General features: G+C 40.0%; 1 protein-coding gene across 2 annotated transcripts in view; it reads left to right on the top strand.

The window, feature by feature from the left end:
* SKAP1 (src kinase associated phosphoprotein 1) overlaps positions 1 to 19,849 on the top strand; it is a 430,242-nt gene that overhangs the window by 280,589 nt on the left and 129,804 nt on the right. The gene's annotated exons all lie outside the window — the stretch shown is intronic.

Raw genomic sequence — 19,849 nt, 5'->3', positions numbered from 1 at the left:
AGATACAGAAAAACAAGGAAAGTCTTCCAAAAGATCTCTGAACTCAGAAGGAGGTTCCAAGCTTGACATAACATGGCGGAACAGACTAGCTCCAGGTTGACAAGGCTCCAGGTGAGACAAGGCTGTATACTACTCTCGCCTTGTTTATTCAGTCTATATGCAAAATACATATTGAAGGAAACTGGATTGGAAGAAATGTGTGCAGTTTTAACAATGGAAGAAGAAATATCAATAACCTGCACTGTGCTGATGAGCTTGCAGGGGAAGGGAGGCAAACACACATGCTTGCTGAGGTTTTTGGCAGAAAGAAGGGGGTTAAAAGAGGAGCAGTGGTAAGTTAGTAAGAGTGTTTTGTGAGTGGTTCTGTGAGATTTGTGGCAGTGTTTTCCTGGTCTGGCTGAAAATGCTTTTTTCTGTTTTTCTGTGAGCACATGGTCTGATTGCCCGAGGGAGGAGCCATTGTTCCCTAGAAGCTAGGGGGAGGAGTCAAAAGCCCTAATTGGGAAGAGGGGCCTGACCCAGGTTACAGCTATATAATGCTTCTCTTTCTCTCTCTTTTGTGGAGCTATTGATTTATTTAAGTCTACCTACAGGGAGCCTCCAATTGGTCATGGATGTCTGTATTATGTATGGACTTCAATTGGAAGTCAAGGATATTGTATGAAATAGCAAGCAGAACAATGCATAGGACCAAAACGTTTATATAAAACTCCCAAGCAATGCAATGAGAGCAGGAGAGGGTATGAGTCAATCCAGAATAAAGACATTACTATGGAAATTTGGAAGGGGAACTCTTCTGTTCTGAGAGCATCCTATAGTGGCTGACATTTGTGTTCCTGGGTGCCAAGAATCCCAAATCTTGAGCTTCCAGATGGTCATAGCAAATGTTCAGCCAAAAGACACCCTGAAGTGAACCAGAGCATCAGTCGTGCCACTGCACAGCTTGCCCATATGTTATCACTTATACATCAACCCTCTCTGAATAATGGCCTGAAGGCCAAAGCAAAGCTAGCTTTTGCCTAACTTATATTTCAGGAGAGTTTAAATAAACCCAGCAAGACATGTGTCACGTGAACTTGTCTCTCCCATCCGTCTGCTCCAAGCTGCCTGCAGAACAAAATGAATAGAGAGGTAGGGGGAGGCCCTTTGAGCCTGCCCCTCTCCTTTGGAAAACGAGCCAGTCTGCTTCAACAGTAAACGGTGACCAGTCTGGGAGCACACGTGACCAGGCTAGTGAAGACTGAGCAAAGTAAGTTGAGCTTAATGAAGTCTTGCATCTTCTGGACAGGAAAGGACGGGTGTTTTATAACTGTTTATTGGAGTTAATGGTAATAAATTCCTCACTTATGATGTATCAACTTTAATGCTTTCATTATGGGTGATATAGGGCTTGCCTTTTAACATAGTAAATCATGTTGTCCCAATAACACAGTGTGTTGAGCAGCTGACATAATGTTATGTTAGGGAGAAAGCAGAAGAAATGAAATATATACTGTACATGGATGAAAAAAAAAAGTTTGTTCCCCCTCGCTCCTCACCATATTTTTAGCTTTGTCAGTAAAGACACTCACGCCAGCAGGGCAGATGGATCAGAGCAGAACTTTTAAGTTGGAGTTGCTAAGCCTTTAGTGACGACTTTATTTCTATAGCCCTGTCCTATTTCATCCTGGTGCCAAAGTAACTTTTATTTTCTACTTTCCCCTCTTTCCTTTTCTGTTTGGCAGAATTTATAGCCCAAAATAATGAGCTATACAAACAGCTGTTGAAATGTAGATATTTTTCATCCTATAAGGATGAACTTAGTCACTTGGTGGAAATTATCAGAGCCGGAGGCAAACCACCTTCTCTTTGAATGTCCTGAGTGCTCTTTTTTGTTCCTTTTGCCTTCTTTCATTCTGTATTGCAGGTTGGGTTCACTTACACCAGGGTTTCTCAACCTTGGCAACTTTAAGATGTGTGGGCTTCAACTCCCAGAATTCCCCAGCCAGCTTAGTTGGCTGGGGAATTCTGTGAATTGAAGCCCACACATCTTAAAACTGCCAAGGTTGAGGAACACTGCGCTGGGGTATTACAGGAACCCTCCAGTCATTACTGAGCCTAGACAGTCTGAAAGCTTATGGTCCTCCCAGGAGGCATTGATAAATCCAACAGGCAAAGTGTGCACTTCCTCCATGATTCTGAAACTGGTTTATATTCAGAATTTTCTTATACCAAAATATAGTCAATTTCTCCTCTCAGGTTTAATCAGAAGCCTCTGAATGGCCAGACCAGGAGTTTTGAGAAGGGCAAAGGTGCCTTTTTTAAATAAATTCTTTTTGAGATACATTTTGAAAAAAAAAAAAAAAATCCTGAAGACTGATCTTTCCAAAACATATTGGGCTTTGTAATAATGACCTTTAGTGGGGAATTGCCATCTGTTTCTGGGTTCAGGGAAGGGATGTATGTATGCATGTATGTATTCCTATCTCCCTTCTGGAATTTGACCTGTGTAATAACACAGCACTTGAGACTGAACACATTTTAATAATAATAATTTATTAAATTTATATACCGCCCAACTCCCAGTGACTCTATTTTAAAGAAACTTGGCCATAGTAATTTTTCCTAATGTTGAGGGTCCTCCAGGCAAGAGTCACCATGTGTGAGTTGGGCGGCCTTTTAAATTTGTTTAATACATACATACATACATACATACATAAATGTTTTGCCATCCATTCACTGTCTTCTCCACCCCACCCCCTTGAGTTATTTATTTGTCTTTCTGCCTGATTTACTGCTTTGCCTACTTTCTGCTCATCCCCACTGCTTGCTTACTTATCTGCTACCACCTACCCTTCTCCTGGGCAGTGGCACCCTTAGGACTGGAACAACAGGTTCTGGTCAAAGTAACCCCTATTTAACAGTCCCCAAAAAGAAATGCAGAAGTTGTCAACACATCTTCTCTTTTTTTCTTTTTAAACTTATGACAGAACAGGTATGATTCTGTACAGCAAAGCTTCTGACAGCTGCACACTTCATTTTCATTTACCAGAGGGCTGGAATCCAGAGGCATTCTGAGAAATGAACATGACAAGACAACCTAAAATGTTGCTCTGGATCACCATACTCATCCTGCCAAAAGTTTTTCTTTACAATAAACACAGAAAAACTGTTGCTGGGGGTGGGGGTGGGGGGGAAGGAAGGAAGGAAGGACGGACTTCATTGTCCTCTTTCCTTTTCTTACCTGAAGGCATTAAAAAGGAACTCACCTGTACAGAGACCCACTGGATTGATAGTAACATGAGTGTTCAAAGTATCTGCATTAAGATAAAAGGGCAAGCTAACAGAAGGGATATTTTTCTAGGAGTCTGCTACAGACTACCAAAAGAGTCAGAAGAGATAAATGAAGATTTATTAAAGCAGATAACTGAACCCTCAAAAAATCATGAAGTGATTGTGATAGGAGATTTTAACTACCCAAACATTTGTTGGAAGACTAATTCTGCCAAACTCAGGATGTCAGATAGATTATTGATTTGTGCTGGTTACAGTTTTATCTTTGAAATGTTGAGGTAGGGATCTGCTACCTAGGGTTTGGTCCTTATTAACAGAGAAGAGTTGATTTAATGTGGTGGGAATTTTGGATGCAAGTGACCACACATCGTTAGAGTTCTTGATTTTGAAAGCTTGATAAAAACAGTCAGAGAGCCAGTTTGGTGTAGTGGTTGAAGATACTTGGCTAGAAATCAGAAGACCACGAGTTTTAGTCTTGCAAAAATTTAAAACAATGTTGCTCTTATTATTTTTTATTTGTTAAAAATATAGGGCTTTTTCATGAAAATATTATTTATATTAATATCTAGTGAGTTTAATATTGTTATTTTTACATGTTTCAATAAATAAATATTCTATGGGGAAAAAAATCCTAAATCTATTTCAAGTCTGAAATAGAGGCTGAATAGGTATCAGCAAAGGGGACAGCAGATTTCATGCCAGTATCATTTTCTGTGAACTCAAGGATGAGTGGAGTGCACTTCAATTCAGCAGTGGGGAAAAGCTTTCTCCATGAAGTTATCTCTGAGTGTTGGGGTTCAGTGAAGACTTCACAAGTCCTCTCTCAGCTCTGGAAACTGCAAAGGAACAAAAGAGACATTCTTTCTTCACCATCTGCCTTTTCCCCAAGTGCCTTTTGTGTCCTTTAAAGTATTCTAGTAGTATCTTTCTCTTGCATTGCAAAACAGTCCAAAGAAAACCAAGATTACATCAAAATGAAAAGTGTGCATGGATCTCATGGTGCAAACCTTGGCTTTACATACAGTACTTACATCCTAAACATCTGGTGCAGTTATGAAAGTCACAATCTTTGCATCATGACATCATGACCCGCGTTTTGTCACGTCCCCTTCCCCCCATGGACACCCATGCTACCAGATCCTGGTTGAAATTGAGAAATGAATTAAACTCACCAATCCCTCTATTTTTTCCACATCTGGTCACAGCCATTGTAAATCAGTTGTAACTGATGAAGGCATGCTGATTTGGGATTTTTTGTGAAGGACTTGTATTCACTATTTGCCATCAAATTTTGGAAACTTCTGCTACTGCCAATTTGGTTTATCTCCAAAATTGAGTGGTATATTTATTGCAGCTTTTCCTTTCTAGATTTGCAAGATTTGTATGATTGCTAATCATGGTAGTCACTAAATGAGGAGTGCCTGTATATTTTGTAGTTCTTAATTATTGGGTGAAATCCAGATATTTTCCCTTGAAAACTATACTTCTGTTCCATTAGTATTCAAAGTGCAATATTTTGGGGTTGCATGCTTTTCATCACATAAAGCTTCTGTTATGGTTACTGTCTTATAGAAGGAAACTAACAAAGGCTGTTGTTAGCTTTTCCCTGAAATATAAATACTGATTGATGTAACAGTCTTCTCCATCCCCTCATAATTTTTCACACTGCTGAAAATTTTCCCAGTAGTGGGAGGATGAATTTATTTATTTAACTACAAAATGAATACACCACATTGTCAACCCACATAGATTTTCAGAGCTTCTTACAACATACAAAGATATCCTCACAACAATTAAATAACCTTAATAAGCAATAATAAAGCAATAAAACATTGTTACCTGCATACATACTAAAAGTACAGAATAACTGCCTCTCAGTAACTCCGGTCACCCAAAGCCTTCTTAAGCAAATTTAAAGATCACAACAATGCCTAATTAACCATGATAGTGCAGCCTCCTACTGGTATTTTTGTGTTACCAGAACAGAAATCTAAAGCGGCAGACCTGTGTGTATGTGTGTTGTTAGTGTGAGAGATACATGGAGGTACTGAATACTGGAAACTGCAATGGGCATGCAGCTACCAATGCATCTGAATGATCCTGATTTTCTGGATCTATTTCAGTCTAGCTTTTAGCCTGGATATGCTAGTAAAGCTGTTTTGATTGTCTTGGTGCATGACCTGTAGAGGATGCTGGATGGGGAGAGTGTAATCTCTCAGATCTCTTGGCAACTTTCACTACTATTGAACATATCTTTTTGGACCCCCAGGCACAACTAAGCCTTGTGGGCACTGCTTTACAGTGGTTTTGTTCCTTGTTGTTAGGCCGTGCCTGGAAGGTGATACTGGGAAACTGCTGTTTAACATCTAGATACTGACCAGTGGTGTCCCCTAGGATTCTGTCTTGTCCCCCCATGCCATTCAATCTGTATATGAAACTGCTAGGGAAGATCATTCAGAGCTTTGGAGTAGGGTATCATCAGTATGTTGATGATACCAGCTTACAATCCAGTTCAAGGAAGGAATCGGTACCCTTGAATGCTGCTTAAATTTGATAATGGGCTGGATGAAATAGAACAAGCCGCCAAGGAATACTTTCACACAATCAGGTGCACAAGTCGTGTCCTTTCCTGAGTCAGTTGATATGGCAAGAGTTATCCATGCCTTGGTTACTTCTCAACTAGTGCAACACTCTGTATGTGAGCTTCTCTTGAAAAGTACCTGGAAGTTGCAGTTGGTGCAAAATGTCCAACTAGGTTGCTACGGTTCACTAGTTGACAGGAGGCATTGTATCCACAAATTAGCTTTCATCTGGAGATGTGTGATCTTAGTTTCCTCAGTTGTTACTTAAGTGACTAGAAATGTAGGAAGTGATAACATCAAAGGGGCTCCTATAGCTCCATAATGCAAAATACTACTTAGCTACTAAAGAACAGAGTGTCTCTGAGTGCTTGTGTGGATACATGACAGACTTATAAGAAGGCATGGACTATTGCAGGCAGTCACAGATATTCTTCAGAGAATTTATTGTATGTGTTTCATTTATTTAACCTAATAGCCTTCCTGTGCTAAAGACCCAGGGCAGATCTGTAGCCCTTTCATAAAACTACAGCATCCAGAATTTTCTGGGCAGAAAGAATTATTATCAAAGCAGCTGATATTCTGTGGTGTAGAATATTGGTCAGCTTGTTTTGCTGTTTCAGGTTACCAAGTAATCAGTAGAGGCTATAACACTGGTGATATGTGGCATGTTGGAATCAGATGTGTTGAATCTGCACAACAGAAGCCTTAAAATTATTGTGTATCTTTGGAATTTATTGAGGAATGCTTTGATATATAATTTTTTTAAAAAAATAAATAGAATAAGCTCCATTTGAACCTACTTTTAGAAATGCAAATGACCTCATTTAGGCAATGAATCCATCAGCTGAATAACTCTTCCCCAATTGATTTGCTGCCATTGATTGCCACTCCAGCACTGACACAATGTAGTTAACTTCCTGTTGATGCCCACACTTTCTGAATTTCTGCTTACTAGCTTCTCACAAAAATGTCCACATAAAATATTTCTGCTTGATCCCTTCTCATATGCTTTTCTTATTTACTCCAGTGAACAATGCAATAAAATTAATTTTATGTAGGATCAATTTGAGGAGATCCATATGCTGACAATTGTATTACATTTCTCAACTACTTCCTGCCATTTTTCTTCTTTGAAATATTTCTTTATCTTGTCTTCTTTTCTCCATGTTCTCAGGATATTGAAAAGTTACTGCAGTAAGTAAAGGGATAGTAGTAACATTTAAAACTTTTTTTCAGGACATTCAGCTGAAGAATAATACCAAATACAGATGACAAAGCAAGGCTTGTTAGACCTTAGTGACAGAGTAACAAGCTCTAAAATGGAGAAAGTTGACTTTTTAAAAAAAATTAAAGTGTATGATATTACTACAATCAACTTTCTTACTGGAATATTGGAAAGTAGCCAATGCAATAAAACTTTCTTAAATGATATAAGGAATTACAAACTCATCAGCTAAATTTCTGTCCCAAATACAGTATATTGGTAGAAAACATTATCAAACATACAGCAGAACAAGAGTTCTTAGCTTTCATTTGTAAAATGAAGCTTTGTTAAGCCAGTATAGATGGCTGAACTCAGACTGATAATAGATTCACTGAAATCAAAGAGGTTTAAGCTAGCCATGAGCAACCAATTAATTAAGTCATATTTATTTAAATAGGTCTATTCTTAATATGACAAATTCAGAATTATTAGAGCTAATAACAAAATTTTAGGATTTTTGATTTTGGAATTTTCTCAGGATTAATGACAAGCCATTTTTGATTCACAGGAATTTTTGCTCCACTTCACTTTGCTTGAACACAGGCAGACCTCTAGTAAATTCCATAGGCATGAATGGACTCCATCTTAATCCATCTAGTCAATTTTTAGTCACAATCCTTTTAAATAAATCTGGCTTGCTTAATTTTCCTTGCTTATATACAATATACACTCAAGACACCCAAGCAAACACAAACTTTTATTTACCCCATTCCATACACACACACACACACACACACACACACACACACACACCATGCTGCAGGTTATGATTGCAGTTGCTAGTGAGAGTATGTCACTGCAAAATTGTATGCACAGCTTTTACCAGGAATTTATTTTCAGGAGGAATAACTTCTCAACAGCCAAGCTTTTTTGTTATACCAACAGCTCCTATTATTTTGCAGGACTGCCAGGCAAACACACATTGCGAATAAGGGGAAGGGGGTTGGGTGGGGAGTAAAGAAAAAAAAGTACTCCCCAGGAGGTGACTTTTGTTACTCCATGACTGCTAGAGTTCAGAAGGTGGTGGCATTGACTGAATTATGATTTTGGTATTCTGTTGGTTGTTTGGAAAGGGCACTGATTAGGTCATGGTGTTCCTGCTTGTTTTCAGCATTCTGAGATTGTAGGAATAAGGAGTAAAATCACATAGCTGACCAAAACATTCTAAATGGGTTGGGCAGGGGAAATGGTTCTATATGCAAGTGATTTTAGCGTCCAAAGTTAACAAATTTGAAGATATATTTGAGGATATTTGTTACAGCCGAAATAGTATTAGGGAATAAAATTTAGTGTTTATAGAACATTTTAGGGGACGCTATGGGCTCTCTGAGGAGACACAGACTCTCAGGAACCACTCATATCCTAAACATTCTGCATTTCTATACTGCTGTCAGAGCTGGGCTGCAAAAAACCAGATGACCAATAGATCTAAAGATGTAGAGCTTTCAGTCCCTCTTTGCAGCTGTCTAATGGTAGTTCAGATTTTTGCAGCCCAGATCTGACAGCCCTGTACTATCAGGATATCTCAAGGGCTGCCTCTTCCTTAAGTCACCTTGGGCACTTAGATAATATTTAGCTACCCTTCTATGTGTCCTCCTACCATCTAAAATATTGTTGGCAGCTACCTAAGACTAATTTTTTCCTGAAGTAGCATCAGAATGATGGAATTCTCTAAACAGGAAAAGTTAGTTTTTCTTGGGTTTTGGCCTTTGTGTTTCAGATTTTATTTTATATCTATTTTATAATGTTACAGGTAGTTCTCAATTTACTATGGCAATTGGGACTGGAATTTCTGTCGCTAAGTGATGTTGTCATAAAGCATGACTGCATTGCTTAGTGACAGCAATCCCTGCAGTTCCGGTTGCTGTCATTAACCAAATTCCACAGTTGTTAGGTGAGGCAACTTCCTGCAGGCTTCCCACACCCAAAGTCAGTGGGGAAGCCAGCAGGAAGTTGCAAGTCCCAAGCAGGCAGGTAGATAAGTGGCTGCTGCTGGGTGGTGGAGGGAGCAAAGGGGTGTGCAAGAGGTGTGGTGAGGGTTGGGGAGAGTGCAACATGTTGAGGTTTTCCTACTAACGATTAAGACTGCTATTATACCTAATCATTTGGCCAGGTGAAGGGGTTGTATTTGATTGTCTCCTCCCACGTGCTTCATGCAAATTACGTGGGGGGAGGAAATCTGCCCGGACTTGTTCTTACTTCCTTTTTTTTTTCTCTGCCGGCAATGTAGGCAAGCAAGGCTTGCTCCAAAGGGAGCTAAGTCCTTTAAATATGTTTTGTTTTTGTTTTGCTTTCTGTAAATAAATTATTTTTATAGAAATGCTTGGTGTGTGACTTTTTTAACCTCTCCTGGGCTAAAGGCTTTCCCAGCATCTGCCAACACAACAGGGTGCAAGGGGGTGCATGAGAGGTGCAATGCAGGTCAGGGAGGGTGCACAAGAGGCATGGCATGAGGGGGCATAAGGGGGTGCATGAGAAGCACAGTGTGAGTCAGGGAGGGTGCGCGAGGGTGCGAGGGAGGGTCGGAGGGTGCAAGGGGGTGCATGAGGGTGTGAGGGAAGCAAGGGGAGTGGTCAGGGAGCAGTCAGGGAGCGTGCACAGGGGTGCGTGAGTGAGGGAGACCTACCCCAGCAACTTGTGACCTTCCCTTCCAGATTCCCCACTGAGTTTCTGGGGAATACAGCAGGGAAGGTTGCAAATGGCTATCATGATTGTGGGGCGCTGCAACCAGTCATAAGTGCAACCTTTTGCCAAGCACCCAGATTGTGATCATGTGACCACAGGACTGCTGGAATAGCCTAGACTCCAAGGACTGGTCCTAACCACCATTTGTTCAGTGCTGTTGTAACTTTGAACGGTCACTGAACAAATGATCGTAAGTTGAGGAGTATCAGTATATCTATCTATGTAAAATGTTGGAGTTTTGCTTGTGAGTTTTGAAATTAAAGGTAACATTTTTTTCTTTTGAGTCTGCAAAAGGGCAGTCAAAAGATGTCCTGACTTGCACCACATTCTTCCCCATTGCTTGCAAAATATTGTCCTCATCTCATCCCCAGCCATGAATTAAACAGTCCTATATCATCACTATTTGTATAAGAACAGTAGTGTTTCCCCCTAGAATCAAATATTGATCCACCAGTTTCTAGGTAAGGGAAAAAATATGATGTTTCATAATCCATTATTGTGGTGCCGAGGACAAGGGGCTAGTTGTGGGTATGATGGGAGTTGTGTCTTGGGCATTTTGAATTGGCATGAGCGTACTGCTTCCCTAGCTGCCAGTCAGCTTCTGAGGCTTCCATTTCTCCTCTACCCCAATTACACCAGCTGTGATTTTGCTGAAAGAACTTTACACTTCGTAATCTCTGAAATTGTACGACATGCTCCAGAACTGAAACAAGCCTGCTTTTTCCAAGTATTGGAACACACTGTGCTTGACATGCTGCTCAGTCACAAAGCTAATTTCACACCATACTTTCTGTATGCATTTTCTTGCTAGTGAATCTTTTCTTTTACATGAGAACAAGCAGGAGACAATTCCAAACAAATAGAAAGTTTTCTTCCATACTCATCCTTCTTGTCACCCTTCCTATGTTATTTGGCAACAAATTTGCATTACTTTTGTATGCTACTCTACCCTCTAATGTGATAATGAAATAAGAGGGTTTATTTGCATATACCTTGTAGATCTGAGCATCTTTGCCTTGCTTGCTTCACTTACTTTCATCTTCACTTACTTTCATCATCTCTTCAGCCATTATCATGTTATGCATACACTTTTCCCTTTCATACCATAAAGGTTTATTTTCTATTCTCCTGGAAATAGGGTTCTGTTTAAAGAGGAAACCAACATATCCTTGCCCCTCACCTGTTATTCACCATGGACATTACTATACTTCCTACTGCTGCTGCACACTCATTGTTTTATGAGACCCCTGCCAAAACTATACTGTGAGTGAGGCCGTGGTAGTCAGTTAGTGATAGAGTGAAAGATTAAAATAGCACAATAATGCGTAGCCTTTCCCTGCAGTTTAGTCAGGCTGTGCTTGGAGGTATAACTGCCAGTACTCATTGACCTTATTTACTCTATAACCCTTTTTACCTGCTTTTAGTGGTAATGAGGTCAGCTGGTCACTCCAGTGCTGCTTCATTTAAACTCCCTCATCTGTGTCATTTATTCTTTCCTTATGTACTTCCCTTATGTATCACCCCCTTCCTAGGTCCATTTCTTTCCCAGTATGCTGAATGAACAGGGAAAAAAAAGGTGGGGGGAGAAGATGAAAATATGAGAAAATTGTCCTGCTCAATATCTGTAGTGAAACAAGAATACAGCATGAATTGAGGTTCAGCTACAGTAGCAGAGATTTTTTTAAAAAAAAATCTCTTAATGGAATTGTGTGCACTGGGCCATATACAGTATGATCTGCTTTTGAGCATCAGTTAAAAACCAAAATATTGTATTAATGGAAAACTAAGAGAATTTGGTGTTCTGGCTGGTTTTAAAATTAATAAGGAGAAAATGAAGATATTGACAAAGAATATGAGGATAGAAGACCAAAAAGAATTATCTGTAAAATCTGGGTTTTGGTTGAGAAAAAAGTGATATATTTGGGTATTAATATGATTAATATGAATGTTATGTTATTTCAAAATAACTATGTTCAAGTATGGAGTGAAATTAAGAAGGATTTATTAAGGTTGGAAAATTACAAATATTACTGTTTGGAAGAATCTCTGTGGTAAAAATGAGTGTGTTACCCAGGATGATGTTTTTATTTCAGACAATACCTGTTTTGAGAAATGTTGCACCTTTTAAACAATGGCAAAAAATATATCCAGATTTATATGGCAGGGCAAGAAATCAAGGATTAAATATAAAATTCTTCAGGATGCAGAGGAAAGAGGAGGATTAGGACTCCCAGTGCTGTGCTCATTTTTTTGACAGCTCCGCCATATTCCACACTGTAAAGGAATGTGGAGATAACCTTGACAAAGGAATGAATAAGCCGTTAAGAGAGGAGAAACAATAACTCAGTCCTGGGAAAGTGGAAAGTATAAGAAAGAAACTCAAAATAACCCCATCTTGATCCTGTTTGGTATAAGAGGGGGCAGAAAGAAATCCTGGCAGGTTTTCAAGATTCTGTTATTAAGCCCTATAGCAATAAAGTAGCATTCCTGTAACTCTTGCAGTGTGTTTCTTGATCTGGCCTACCTCAAAGGGCTGACATCTACCTTAAAAACCTAGTACTTTCTCATCAGAGAGGCATGAAACCTTGCTTTTGATCTTTGAAATGGTGTCAGAACCATGGGGCAACTTGCTGTCCACAGAACAAGTTGCCAAGGCATTGTTACAACATCAACAAGTGGATATACAAATAAGAAACCTGCACAATGCCGTAATACAATTAACACAACAGCTGGGATGAGCCATGCCTCAGCCAGGAGTGGTTCAGGAGCTTGCAGCCTGTCCTGTTCAGACTATGAGATGGCCAGGCAAGAATACAAATGAATTCTTTATTTACAAATAACTATTTACAACAGACGAGAGTCCTTAGAATAGATTAGACAGTGCAGTTCAATCAAGTCCACCCAGGCAGTGGAGGAAAACAAGGCAAGGCTGCAGGATCAGGAGTAGAAGGAGATTGTGGCAAAACAGCAAGGCAGAACTCGGCTAACCCTCTCAAGGAAGCAGCAAGACCCGGTGTAGCTAGAGCGCATGGCAAGAAGGAGGCTTGAGGTTCGAGTGTCAAGCGTGGCATGGAGGCTAGGCTAGGCTTGACGACAGAGGCTAGGCAAGACTCGGCTGGAGCGACAAGGCAAGGCTCGGATCTGGAGACAAGGCAGGACTCAACTGGAATGGCAAGGCAAGGCTTGGAACTGGAGGCAAGGCTGGATGGCTGGATCTGCAAGACAAAACTTGAAACTGGAAGTGAGGCTGGACTTGGCTGGAGTGGCAAGGCAAGGCTTGGAACTGGAAGTGAGGCTGGACTTGGCTGGAGCGGCAAGATGAGGCTTGGAACTAGAGACAAGGCTGGGCATGGCTGGAGTGGCAAGACAAGACTTGGAACTGGAGGCAAGGCTGGATTTGGCTGGAGCAATGAGACAAGGCTTGGAACTGGAAGCAAAGCTGTGCTCGGCTGGAACAGTAAGACAAAGCTCAGAATTGGCTTGGCTGTGGTGGCATGCAAAGAAGGTGGGTCCACAATGGCAGAAGGAGCTGGCACTGATTCCGTGTTGGCTACAGATGAGGATTCCAGTAAGGACTCTTCCACAGAGGCTGTGAGCTCAGAGGATCGGTTTTCTCCAGCAGTTTTCTCCTTGCACTGGTACCTTTTTATGTGATCCTTTTTGCACCGTTTCTCCTCTGTAGCCAATTGGGCTGCCTTTTGCTTGGCTCATTTCTCAGCTTTCCTCTCACGGGCACTGATTGGAGGATTCAAACCTCCCTCCGGTTTCTGCCCAATCAGCTTTTCTGGATTTTCCCACTCTGCTGAGTCACTCTTAGTTTCTATTTCCCCAGTTCCTTCTAGATAAGTTTCGTTTTCCCCTTCTGGCTCAAGATAAGTTTCGTTTTCAGAGTCAGGGTCAGACTCAAACCTCACACAGCCCCACCAGTATTACTTCATTCTCAGAAGTTTGCCAGAGAAGTTCGGAAGGACCCAGGATTAATTTCTGGCTTTCATGACCCAATATAAATTGTTTATGATGGATTGGCCAGTGAAATTTTCTGCAAATCACTCAAGGTGGCTTTTGTTCTTAGTCTGCTGAAAAAAAGGATGGCCAGATAGGTTGTGCCTCTCATTGAAGTCAGTGATCCATTGTTGGATAATTATCAGAACTTTATGCAAAGATTTAAAGCTGCTTGTGATGATGCTATCATGAGAGCAACAGCAAATCAAGAGATTCATGAGCTAAAGCTGGAAAATCACAGATTTAGGGCTTACATAGCAGACTTCCAGTTGTATGTTAGAGATGTATGTTGGAATGATCTTTCTTTGAGTGATCAATTTCAGGAAGGACTTGTTAATGAACTGAGAGATGAATTAATGAGACAAGGCCCACCAGAGTATTTGAAAGAACTAATTCCATGTTGGGTGTTAACAAATGAGTGATTAGAAGACTTGAGGCAAGGAGGAAATACTAAGGGGAGGATGTTTTATAGACTTCATCCCTATACCACCAAGTCCTCTCTCCCCCCTGGACTTCTTAGAATCCTACTGCAGAGAACCTATACAGGAGCAGTGAAGAGACCTCTGCCTGCAGCGGAGAAAGAAAGAAGGAAAGACCTCAGTTTATCTTTCTACTGTGGAGTCTCAGGACACCTAGCCAAGACTTGCACCACTTAGGTACTGACTTCTGAGTTAGTTGCTAACTGCCATAGCTATGGAACTGCAGGCCACTTAGCAAGCAAGTGGCCAAGTCACTCCAGAGCCTTATCTTCAGGAAACTTTGCAAGCTCCCCTCTCAAGAGCTTGGTGGAAAAGGGGCTCAGATAATTAAGAAGAGCTCAGCCAACAGGCAAGCACATTTTATTATCTCTGTTACTCCATGCATACCCTCAGGCATAGAAATACAGCTCTCTACTCTGTTAGATTTGGGTGCAACAGCCAATTTCAAAGAGGAGACTATTGTGCAGCAGTTTAAACTACCCACACAGTTGAGAAACCTATGCTTGTAGAAGCAATTGATGGGCACTTGCTTCAAGTTGGTCCTATTTTGCAACATATAGTACCTCTACAACTGAAAATAAATGATCATACAGAATTCTTGCCACTCTGTATCTCATGTTCCTTACATGTCCCCGTAGGATTTGATACATAGATTGGCTACACATTCATAATTCAGATGTTCACTGGGGACAAAGAATGATTTCTATCTCAAAAGTGGTAGCAACACCATTTTCAGGCTGTCTGCTCTTATCGTTCTCCCTATCCAGCACAACTATCAGGATCTCCTTCCTTACCAGAAAAATATGCAGATTTTCCTGATGTTTTGGGGAAAAAGAAGCAACTATCATGCCTCCTCATTGTGTGTGTGACTGCATCATTAACTTGAAGCTGGGAGTTCAGATCCCAGCTAAGAGACAATATCTCATATCCACTCAAGAGTTAGTCTTGAGGAGTTCTGGATGATAATCTGAAGAAAGGTTTTATTCACCCATCTAAATCTCCAGCATGTACCCACACTTTTCATCCCTAAGAGGGGTACTTTTTTGAAGACTGTCAATGACTATAGGCTCCTGAACAGTGTAACTATTAGGCATCACTAGCCACTGCCTCTTACTTCAGACTTTTGGACCACTTTCAATATACATACATCTTCATTAAATTGGACTTGAGAGGCACATACAATTTGATCAGAATGAAAAAGGGACACAAATATTTAACCATGTGCTTTTTGCTGCAAGGTAACTTAGTTTTTTCTGTTCTTTTTCTGTTGAATATGTCACGGGCCATAGGAACACTCACTGGATGGTCTAAATAAACTGCCGGTCCAAAGATCCCTTTAACTTTTAAATAATTGTAATCCAAAGGACCCAGTGTTCTTTAAAGGCTCCACTGAGGCTGCAAGCCTAGTCTTCTTTCCTCAGCTCCTAGCACTCTACTCCCTTTGGGTCCTGCAGGCTTCCTTGCAAGGAGCAGCCATCCAGAGCATACTTGGGTGATCTCTTTAGCTTCTCCTTGTCTGGAGAAGCTCCACAGAGTCGGGCTTACCACCCGGTCACAATTCCAGCCTCAGCAGCATGTCCACAGTTTTGGAGATGGTCAATCCACCATTTTTCCCACCCAGAAGTCCGCAAAGTTGGAGGATTCACATATGTGGTCCTAGTTATACTCCAGAAAAACCAACTGAAAGAAGTGTGCAGGGGAGTCTCTGTAAGGTCTGAGGCTGGCAAGGTGGGAACCAATGGTTCCCAGGCTAGAAAAATTGTCAGCTCTTCTGAGGTCCACTGCAGCTTAAACGTTTGCCTTCTGCAACAGTTCCAAAATATCAGCATGGCAGGAAGAGGATAATGATTTATTAGAAAATGTATAAAGATGCATGGGCTCCAGTGATTGCCAATGGAGTGTTTTAAAGGTTCTGTGTGCTTTGTGATGTGCTTTGAGGTAAGAGCTGGCAATCAAAAATCTCAACCCCAAGAGAAGGTTGAACAAGCTGAATGGGCAAAGCATATCTGTGTGTGATGGAGGATTCAGTGAAGTTGTCCATGATGCCAAAATCCTAAACCTACCCTTGTATTCAAGTGCCATTCTGAGTCTGTAGGGCAACAGGAATGACTAAAAGTTGATATATAGCTCTACATATCTGGATTCCACTTACTGTTTTTATTTACTATCCAACATCTGAGCCCTTGAAAACTAGGATTGCCTCATTTCCCAACAAGCCAAATCTGAAATTCTTAGAGCATTTGTTTGCCAAATACCCCTTTCCCTACAAGTATGATACTTCATTGTTGTTTGAACAGATTTTTGAAGTTAGCTTTTAAAATGCCACAAAATTCATATAGTTGTTCAGGTTGCTCTGAATCAGAAGGAGCGTTGCCCACTCTGCAGTCCCTCTGTCATTAATTATAAACCTTATGTGGATTTGATAGGTGTGGAACTCACCTGGTCTCAGGAAGATGTATAGCTCACATTGAGTTAGGAAGGCAGTACATTTGCTTGGGTTCCCATCTATTTGTCAGGCAATAAGAGGTTTTCATGAGGTTTATAAGGTTTATATATTGGGACAACTATGAGCCTCCTGTACTGCTACAAGTTGCAGCCAAAAGGTAGAAGGAGAGGACAATTGGTGGAACTGACAGATTAGCAGAAAGCTCAAACCAGTGCTGCTAATAGCACCAAGATCATAAATACACCCAGAAGAATGCAAAATGCAGATGTCTTATTGTATCCCAAGCAGCAACAAGGAACCCACCCAGTAATGCCATTTTTAACATTTTAATGCCAGTGATCCTACTTCTCTGTTCATCCATGGATGCACTGGCTACCCCAGAATTTCTCTGGGATGGTTGCATCACTATTTTTGTATCCTCCTCTTCCAGTCCCTTTTATTCCCTCAATGTCTGATGCATCAAAAGAAGATGTTGCTGTTTCTTGCTGTTGGCTGGAACATTGCCATCTAAAAATAAGAACAGGAGTGAAAACATCAACCAGTAAAAACTTACCAAGTGCCCAAGGGGAATCATAATTCAAAAGGGGAGGGAGGGGAGTTTACTGTAAGGTAAATATTGCTACTGTGCAAATATTGACAGTCAAGCCAACTTGGCTTATACCTTCTATATATGTTCACATCTAGTAGAAAGGAGATCTATGTTTGATAAATGTGGACTGAATTTGGTCCTGTGTCCAACTGAATCCTTTCTTCCTCAAACTCCACACATGCTTGGGGGGAATAGGAAAATGAAAGAAAGAGTGGCTTGCTGCAGAAGTGGAAGAAAAAGAACACAACTTACTAGTATTCTGAAGAACCCAGACCAAGCAAGAGATAAATACCTTAAATCATATAATTCACAATGGTTATTTTATTTTTTTTTAAATTACTGACTATGACTGTTTGGCACTCTATATTGTTAAAGCATATAAGGAAAAAACAATATGGTTCAGGTGCTTTAAGAGCTTCAGAGTTCTAGGATCTCTAAGAAATGCTGCATTTAAACTATTACATTTTATATGAAATTTTAAAAATGGAATGAAGGTTAACATTGGTAACATATATGAAATGTGAAATGAAGAACTGGAATATCTGATTTTGGAAAATCAATGGGACTGAGTTTTAAGAAATGGAAAATATACCTCTTCTGATTTAAGGATGAAGTTAACTTATCAGAAAATTTTGTTTCATGTTTATTGGATTCCTTAAAAAGATTGGAAATCAGATTGCTTGTGCTGATATTATAAGTTTGAGGACTCTCTGATTCACAACTTGGTCACATCTAATCATGGCTCCTTTTTCATTTCAAGTTATTGCATACAGTAATATAACATTCGGAAAAATATAGCAGTTAGATATACAGTACATGTGATGGATACTCCCAAAATATGCCATTTGACATTTCATGCTCTATCAAGTGTAGGGTTAAGCAAAGAGAATTATTTTATGTAGATGGAAAGAAATTAACAATCCTGATTTTAAAGAATGTATTCAAGGTATGTGTTCTTTATCAATATTTGAAATGACTTTATATTCTAAAAATGAGAAGTTGAAGCAATATGTTTTTGTATGAACTAGATTTAATAATAAGTTTAAAGATTGAATTAATGTTATATTGATACTTTATGGAGTTTTTCTTTTTCTTTTTTTCTTGTTTCCTTTTTTCTCCCTTAAATTTTAGTTTATTTTAATCACTGTAATCTATGTGTTCTCTTATTGAACTATCACTAATACAGTACTCTTATTTGTTATACTTCCCCAATGTGTGTGTGTGTGTCTGTGTCTGTGTCTGTGTCTGTGTCTGTGTCTGTGTCTGTGTGTGGAAAAGTGTAGTGTCTAGGAAGAAACAGAAGATTCTTCCCTTGGAATTAAGGGCAATGATTCACTCTTGTGCAATTGCAGAAAAGCAGCAGAACCAAGGCAAGGATGTGGTATTGTAGGATTAATCACCTTTGACAGTGGAAGGGCTTCCCACACTGTGCTGTTACACAGTCACACAAAGGTGCTTAACCATGCTATTGCAACATCTTGTGTGTGATTTAAAGAGATGTTTTCTGTTGATACACAGCTAGATTCCTCATGACTTCCAGGCAGGAGGGAGCAATCAATAAGAAGCAAGCTCCATCCTCAGCTAGTGCTGTGAAGCAATGTCAGTGTTGACAGCCAGCCCAGTTCTGTGGTGGCAGACCTAGAACATAACGTGCAGACAGCTACAGGGCCAGAATGGAGTTCACAAAATGGTGCCATCTCCTCATAGTAATTTAAAACAGTAAAAAGTACAGCTATGCAAAACTGCTTGTTAACAGCAGCAATGGAACCTGTTAATGTATCAGCGGTGACCAAAGTAGCAACCAACATCTGGCAGATCCTAGCTTTCTTTCCCAGTTTAAATGGACATTCTATGCAGCACAGGACTAGCACTGTCTCAAGAGAACACTGCCCCTGTTTTTTAACACAGGTATAGCACTCTTTCAAAAGTTATCAGGAGCCCTGTGTAAGACCTGACAGATGCTTCAGAAAGTTCCTTTAAAGGCAATGGTATGAAGATATGGCATAAAAGAATGTTTATCAGGTCATGCTCATGCTGCAGTTAGGGGGGGTGAGGATGACCCTATGAGATGGCAGACCTACCTCACACATGTGTACCACAGACACACACACCACAGACATGCTTCCCTTTCTTTTTTTAAATTAAACTTTATTAATATTTCAAGATAAAAAGATAAAAGCAAACAAAACGTAATGATTAAGATAGAAAGGAAAAAGGAAAAACAGCATGGAAAAAAGAGAAGGAGCCAAGTCAAAAGTGCAGAAAAAGAAAGAGAAGGAAATTCAGAAAAAGAATGACTCCCAACTTTCTTTGCAACAGATATAAGCATACATTTACATTAAACTCTTTCTCTAAGTTTACAACATAGCTTTCATTATCTCTATTGTCTGTTATTATTTCTAATCATCAAATCCATATATCATCATTTCATTTTTTTTTTCTGTTTCACGCAAAAAGTCCAAAAGGGACTTACATGCTTCCCTTTCTTGAGAAAAAGTTATTTTTAAAATATTTATATCATATTAAGGG

The sequence above is a fragment of the Candoia aspera genome, chromosome 4, assembly GCF_035149785.1.
Source record: "Candoia aspera isolate rCanAsp1 chromosome 4, rCanAsp1.hap2, whole genome shotgun sequence".
Taxonomy (NCBI): domain Eukaryota; kingdom Metazoa; phylum Chordata; class Lepidosauria; order Squamata; family Boidae; genus Candoia; species Candoia aspera.
The sequence above is the reverse complement of the archived record's forward strand: the minus strand, read 5'-3'. Positions and strand labels throughout refer to the sequence as shown.